This window comes from Quercus suber, unplaced genomic scaffold, assembly GCF_002906115.3.
Source record: "Quercus suber isolate HL8 unplaced genomic scaffold, Cork oak 2.0 scaffold_49, whole genome shotgun sequence".
NCBI lineage: Eukaryota > Viridiplantae > Streptophyta > Magnoliopsida > Fagales > Fagaceae > Quercus > Quercus suber.
The window spans coordinates 1,862,100-1,869,371 of record NW_027069514.1 but is presented as its reverse complement, the minus strand read 5'-3'; the positions used below and the strand labels follow the sequence as shown (position 1 = coordinate 1,869,371).

The following is a 7,272-nucleotide window of genomic DNA, read 5'->3' as shown; positions in this document are numbered from 1 at the left end:
TAATGTCAAATTCTTTTGCTATGACTTGAAAAGAGTAGAGAAAGAACATAATACAACAAATCTAAATTATATAGAAGAGTACATCATATATTTATTTAACATAAAACAATGAGTTCTATAAATTGTTATTTAGAACAGAGAAAGCAAATATTTGACCTCACGCCACATGGAGAGAGAAGGAGAGTAAGGAAGCTTTTACGAATTTGAATCAAAAGAGGACGTCCACAGCATCTTGATTTTGCCCCCTTCAATCCCAATTCTGCAAAGCTCACAAAAAACCAATAGGAAATCGGTGACATGACTAATCTAATCATGAACAAAAATTAAAGCATGATGGCATTAAAGTTAGATAAGTTTGACCTATATAACGAGAACAGGAATCTTCACATTCCCAACCACGTCTCTTGTGCTAAGATACCATAGATATTGCTTTTTCAAAATCATGAACAGACTTTGCCAATAAAGCCATCTCCACGTTAAACCCTTTTGCTTTTCCTTGAAATAGTTCTTAGAAGTTAAGTAGACATTAAACATAAGTTATTCCCAATTAAAAAAATTAAGCATAAGTTATTACACTTAAATGGTGGCCAACACAATTCAAAGCATACCACATCAATGATTATGTTTGTTCAACATTAAAACAATGCTAGAATGGAGGGGCATAAAGCATTTGAACCAAAATAGATAGAAGATTGAAAGCAATCACCAACCTTATTAGATCTTAGAATATCTATTAGTCCACCAGTGAACTCTAACCAATGGCCATGTGATAAGGAAAGGACCCTGTAGCCTCCTCTAAGTCAAATGGATTGTCTATGCACATGGCAGCTGTAAGCGATGTATTCTCTCCAGCTTCTACCAAGTACTTCGTCAACATGTTTGCTCCATATTCCCAGCCAACAACCATCGATGTAATCCATGGCCTTGCCTTATTGATGAACTGTATAGCTATGGAGATATCATTGTTGTCAACAACTATAAATAACCTGTAGGAAATAGAATAGTAAAGAAGCTCCTACTATTAGCACATTTAAAAGAAACCTGTATTAGACGATTCTCCTATCCATGTACCTGAGCATGAGATTGATTAAAATTTACCATGAAAACAACTACTTTGAAGTAAAAGCGGCAAGGTTTCCACCCATGCCCACACCACTGAATTTTAAAAAAATATATTAAAAAAATGGTCAGTCCTAATTCACCCCACACATCTGGAATGCGATCCCCCATTGCTTGATGTGGTGAAATGAAAAACCACGTAAAGTATATGGTAAGAACATGGAAACACATACTTACAAAGATTCCCTTAAATCAATGTCATAGTAGTGAAGCTAAAATTTTCTTAACAGTGACTTATGAACAATTATGAAGCATATATAAATCATTAAACAAACTTTTTTAAAAATCAATTACATAGATAACAAATACTCACAAAGCCTTGGCAGCTTCTCAAAATTATCAAAGGAAATAGAAACTCAACCACAAAGCCTTGGCTATATTTGTCCATTTTCACCACCCTTTCTTCTACCAAAGTTCCAGACTTGTCCTGTAAGTTCACCTACTCGACTGCCCTATTTTCAATTGATATAATGGCGGTTAGGACGTTGATATAAGGCTTTGAGCAAAACACCTTCAGTGAGGAACTCGCTTTTAGCGCCTAGGGGCCTCATTTTGGTGCCTCTCAACTTAGGAAATTAGGCATTGGCGACTTAAGGTCACCTTTTGCTTTTGATTACAATAGTCCAAACTGAGTGGTGAAAGGAGGCAAAATATCCACAATTTATAACCAAGGATAAACACTCAAACAAGATATAATCAAGCCAAGTATCACATGTGTATGAGATACAAATTGCAATGCATGACAACTCCGTGTAATGTCAAGCAATATAAAGTTTGCATTAAAGAGCATAAAAACCCAGCCATTGTTACACTACACCATTGCATTGCCCTGTAACTTGTGCATTGCAAGCAGTAAAAAAATCAGCATAGCCCTTTTGCGTAAATCAACACATAATGAATGACTCTAAAGGGTTTTCTAGCAAAATCCTGCTGATGGCATTAGAATGAAGTAGCGTAGTAATCGAAACAAATGGCAATTAAACTTCCTCAGCTCCAGGGTTCAATTGCTGTTTCAAACCTAAATTGCTCAATTTTGTTCCAGATAATAGAAAATAAATAAAAAATTGTTGTAATTTTGTCAAATTTATCATTGCTCTCCATATGCAGAATCCCACTAAGACTTATTTAAATTGCCACAATTAAAAGCGCAACCACCATTCAAAATTTGAGAGATAAGTAGGATAATTAATCAATATTTAGTTATAATAAAAAAGAAGATGAAGCAAAAGAAGTTACCCATGACTGGATTAGACTATAACTGAATCAAGCGAAGAATGAACTTTGCCCATATGCAGAAATCATCTTTCACAATTGTCATCCAAAAATCTCTACTTAAATCTCAAATCATGAACCTAGAATCACAGAAATCACAAGTCCTCTTCTTCGGCTTGCTCTTGCTCTTGCTAAAATTTGATATATTGAAAGGAACCAAAATTGAGGGAGAACCTATATTAGGGTTTCGAGTATTGATAAAAACCAATTCTAAATCAAAACAAAATCTGAACCAATTTCGTAAATCAAAACCAAACAAAATAGACAAACCTAAATCCTATTAAACACCCAAAATTAAAATAAAAGATTATACCTGTAGCCGTTGGTTGTGAGGCAAAGCATTTGTGGCTTAGTCGAATTCGTTTACCGTCACAGGGGAAGAGAGAGATCTGCGTCTAGCATGTTGGGCTGAGTTTGCGTTTGAAGGAGACAAAGACTGAGAAAAAGGTTTTTGTATTGGGTTTTGTTTAGGGGTTGAATTTGTGTTTAATGGAGAGACAGAGACAGAAACAGAGAAATAGGTTTTTGTATTGGGTTTTGTTTAGGGGTTGAACTGAGTAAATTTTACCGGGTTTGTTTTGGGGAGAAATAGTTATGGTGTTAAGGGTTTTTCTTTTTTTAATAGTTTTATTTTTTTAAGTAATGTTGATGTGGAAAATTTATAGTTTTTTTTTTTAAATAATGCTAATGTGGAAAAATGTGGGAGTTTAAAAAGTTTCAGTTTTATATATATAAGATAAGACTAGTATTATGCATGTGTGATGTATGGTTTAATAAAAAGATTATATAAATTTTAAAAAATATATTTTTTGATAATATAATCAAATCTAATAACAAAAAAAAATAGTAAAAATATTTTTAAAAATTAAGTTACATGGAAAATGCATATTATGTAATTTTTTTTTTTTTTTACAAAAAAATATATTATAAAATATTTTAAAAAATTATGGAAAGTTTTAAATTTCTAAAAGCTCTTAGTCGTAAAATTTTAATTTAATTATATATATATTTAAAACATTTTATAAATATTGCTGCAATTTAAGATGCATTACACCTCTATTTTTTTTAGTGTAGTATACAGTTGCTGCAATTTAAGATGTATTAGACCTTTTGATTTAGTGTAGTATACAGTTACTGCAATTTAAGATGCATTAGACCTTTTGATTTAGAATAGTATACGTTGCTGCAATTTAAAATGCATTAGACCTCTTTTTTTTAGTGTAGTATATGATTGCTGCAATTTAAGATGCATTTTACCTTCTTTTTTTTAGTGTAGTATATGATTGCTGCAATTTAAGATGCATTTTACCTTCTTTTTTTTAGTGGAGTAATTAAAAAAAAATAAGAAGAATTAGATTACACTATGTTTACTTTGCTGCAATTTAAGATACATTAGACTTTTTTTATGTAAATATTTTCTTTTTAAAATCTATGTTAGATTCTAAGACTTTAGGAGCTAAATGTATTAGAGTTTCAATTTGTAATGAGTTGGCAAACCATGATCAAAACTTACAGTCTAGATTTAGGCTGCTCAAAGTGTGTTTATTTGTAAAATTGGAATCGACTGTACTACAGGATTTATTGGATAAATCTGCAAGGCTCGATCGATCGAAAATTAGACTCGATCAATTGAACCTCATGTAGATTGTTTTTTCTGCAGAATTTCCAACTCAGCCCAAGCCCATATGACGTGTAGGGTTTTATGTTTTGCTTCAAGTATAAAAGGAAAAACCCTAGCCACGTTTTAGAAGTTGTTGATATGCTATGTATGTGAATTTTTTGTGAGATCTAGAGGTGTTTACCTTCATACATACTTAGGGTTATCAAGATTGATGTCAAGAATTTGGTGATCTCTTCGGTTGTTGTTTCAAGAGCTTAAAGAAAAACACAAGTAGGAGAACTTGTCGTTGCTGTGGATCAAGGAAAGAAGTAGTCCGTGGACTCGAAGCTGTTACGTGGTCGTGATAGTAAGTTTTCTACTCAATGTAGCAATAGGATGTTAGTGGTCTAAGTTTTATTGTAAAACTTCAATTCTTTCATAGTGGATCTGTTTTATCTTAAGGATAGCTAGGTTAAATTCTTCCCAGGTTTTTTACCGGTTTGGTTTTCCTGAGTTATCATATCGTGTGTTTTTTATTTTTCTGCACTACTGTACATGATATGATTTAATTGTGTTAACCTAGATTTGAATAATTTATCTAAGTAATCACTTGGCTAAATAACTGGGTTAAAAAACTTGTGTTTTAAAGGGTTTAAAAACGTACAAGTGGTATCAGAGCAGGTTAGCTCTAGTATTTAGATCTTTTGATCTAAGAGTTGATCATTGACCTCTGTTGTCATGAATTCTTTGAATTTCTTATTGCTAATATTCCTACTTGTCTACTTTTGGCTTGTGCCTCTTGTTGCATTTGTTAAGTCTTTCCTTGAGTATCTTGGTATAATTACTTATAATGATAATTATGTGTGTTATACTGCTTTAACCGCCTTAAAGGCCCGTGATTCTTGTCTTTGGTATTTGAATAGTGGTTGTTCCAGGCATATGACAAGAAATAAAGCTTCATTCAAGACACTTTTTGAAAGAAAGATTGAGACAGTCACATTTGGAGATGGAAGCAAATCTGTGATCAGAGGCATTGGTACTGTGGACATTCCAGGGTTGCCTATTTTTGAAGATGTATGGTATGTTGATGGTCTGAAGGCTAACTTATTCAGCATCAGTCAGATTTGTGACAATGGACTGAATGTTCTCTTCACCAAGTACGAATGTGAGATACTTGATAGAGGAGGTGACTATATGTGTATTGGTGTTAGGATAGCTGACAACTGTTATTGTATAACACCAAGTATAAGCAACAAGCGTTTCAGTGCAAAAATCAATCAAGTAGACTTATGGCACCAACAGTTGGGACACGCAAATCACAAGCAATTAGAGAAAATTTCCAAGTGTGATGCAGTTATTGGTTTGCCCAAGTTTGAAAAGATAGAAAAGTGCATATGTGGACCATGTCAGATGGGTAAACAAGTGAAGTCTAAGCATCAGTCTATAACTGAAGTTCAAAATTCAAGACCTCTAGAGTTGTTTCACATTGATCTCATGGGTCTTGCCAAAGTTCAGAGTTTAGGTGGAAAGAAGTATATTCTAGTTGTTGTTGATGATTTCACTAGATATACTTGGGTTGTGCTTTTGAGAGATAAAGTTGAGGCTCCTGAAAAGATGATACACTTGTGCAAGAAATTACAAGTTGAGAAAGGTACTGTGATAGCTAAAATTAGAAGTGATCAAGGAAGAAAATTTGAAAATACAAAATTGGCTACCTTCTGCAATGATCAAGGCACACATCAAGAGTTCTCATCACCCAAGACACCACAACAGAATGGAATAGTGGAACAGAAGAATAGGGTTGTTCAAGAGATGGCTCGTGTCATGCTACGTAACAAAAAGATGCCTAAGTCCTTCTGGAGAGAAGTAGTTAACACTGCTTGCCATACACTCAATTGAGTGTATTTCAGACTTGATTCCAAGAAAACTCCTTATGAACTCTGGAGAGAAAAGAAGCCTATTGTCAAATACTTCAAGATATTTGGCAATGACTGTTATATTCTGCTTGATAGGGAAAACCTAGAAAAGTTTGATGCAAAACACGACAAGGGAAACTTTTTGGGCTACTCTTCTACTAATAGAGCATATAGAGTGTACAATCTGAGAACCAAAACAGTCATGGAGTCTTCCAATGTGGTGATCAATGATGAATCATGTTCAGAAACTCATTCAGAAAACACTCCTCTGGTTTAAGAAAAGACTATGGAGGTTGATGATATTCCCAATGATTATGTTGGGAAACATAATGATGAAGAACTATAGTTATTGAATGATGTTGTTTCAGTACCTTCAAGTTCAGAACCATCCACACCTGTTCATGAAACTCAACAAGAACAAAGTGAGCCTAGTCCTTCATCAGAACAAAAAGGTACCTCCACATCTCTGGTTAAAGGTCCGTCTTCTAGAGTAAATTTAAATCACCCTGCCACAAACATATTGGGTAGTTTGAATGATAACATGAGATTGAGATCCAAAGTCTTAAATGTAATTACTCACTCATGCTATCTATCCCAATTTAAACCAAAAAAAGTGAATGAAGCACTTCAAGATGCTGATGATGGAAATAAAGATGAGTGCAGCGGAAAATAAGTTTTAAACGGATCTACTTCATTCAATATTGATAACACGTACTAAGTGAATTTCAGAATTTGAAAACAATAGATCGTACCTTGAAGCGGTGAATTTCAAAACCGAAAATTGAAGCACTTGGGACTACTTTTAATCTTCACTTCAATTCCACTAACGCCCAAGATGTGTGGTCTCTCAATTGGTAACAAAGGGATGACTTGTGTATGTGAAAAACTCACATGCACACCATTTCAATGTTGTTTTTCATACTCAGAAAAATCTGAACGTTTTTCCCTTTGTATCTAACCAATTTATCTAATTGGGCTGGCCTTTTGGGCCTTTCCAATTGGGCTTAAGTGTGTGGCTTGGAGTGGGACCAATAAAACACTAGCTCCAATGGGCCTTGGGCTTTTCTGTCAACTCTTAACAAGTCCAAAGTTACCATTAACTATATTTAATACCACTATATAAATATAGTTGCACTCTAGGTCTTATCTATAAATTAAATCCCAAGACTTTATTATACATGCAACCCCTTCATAAAATATTCGTAGTAATACAAAGTCATTAATGTAGACTGCCACTTTGTAAATTACTACATCTTAATCCTTGAGTACCCGGTTTAATCCTTTAATGTTATTCATTATATATTTATGAAATCCAATTCCATAAATATATACTTTAGTCTTACTAAAGTGGTTAGGCCTAACTCT

At 33.7% G+C, this 7,272-nt stretch overlaps 1 long non-coding RNA gene across 5 annotated transcripts; it reads right to left on the bottom strand.

The window, feature by feature from the left end:
• LOC112017733 (uncharacterized) lies at positions 1 to 2,976 on the bottom strand. Of its 5 annotated transcripts, XR_010628362.1 has the most exons (6): positions 2,705 to 2,976; positions 2,356 to 2,522; positions 1,433 to 1,571; positions 711 to 986; positions 361 to 507; positions 1 to 259 (listed from the first exon to the last, which is right to left on the bottom strand). It is a non-coding gene; the product is annotated as an uncharacterized LOC112017733 (long non-coding RNA). The 5 variants fall into 5 exon arrangements; XR_010628361.1 differs by lacking the exon at positions 1,433 to 1,571 and having other exon boundaries at positions 44 to 259; positions 2,356 to 2,565; positions 2,705 to 2,974; XR_010628360.1 differs by lacking the exon at positions 1,433 to 1,571 and having other exon boundaries at positions 44 to 259; positions 361 to 495; positions 2,705 to 2,971.
• Positions 2,977 to 7,272: the final 4,296 nt, after the last annotated feature.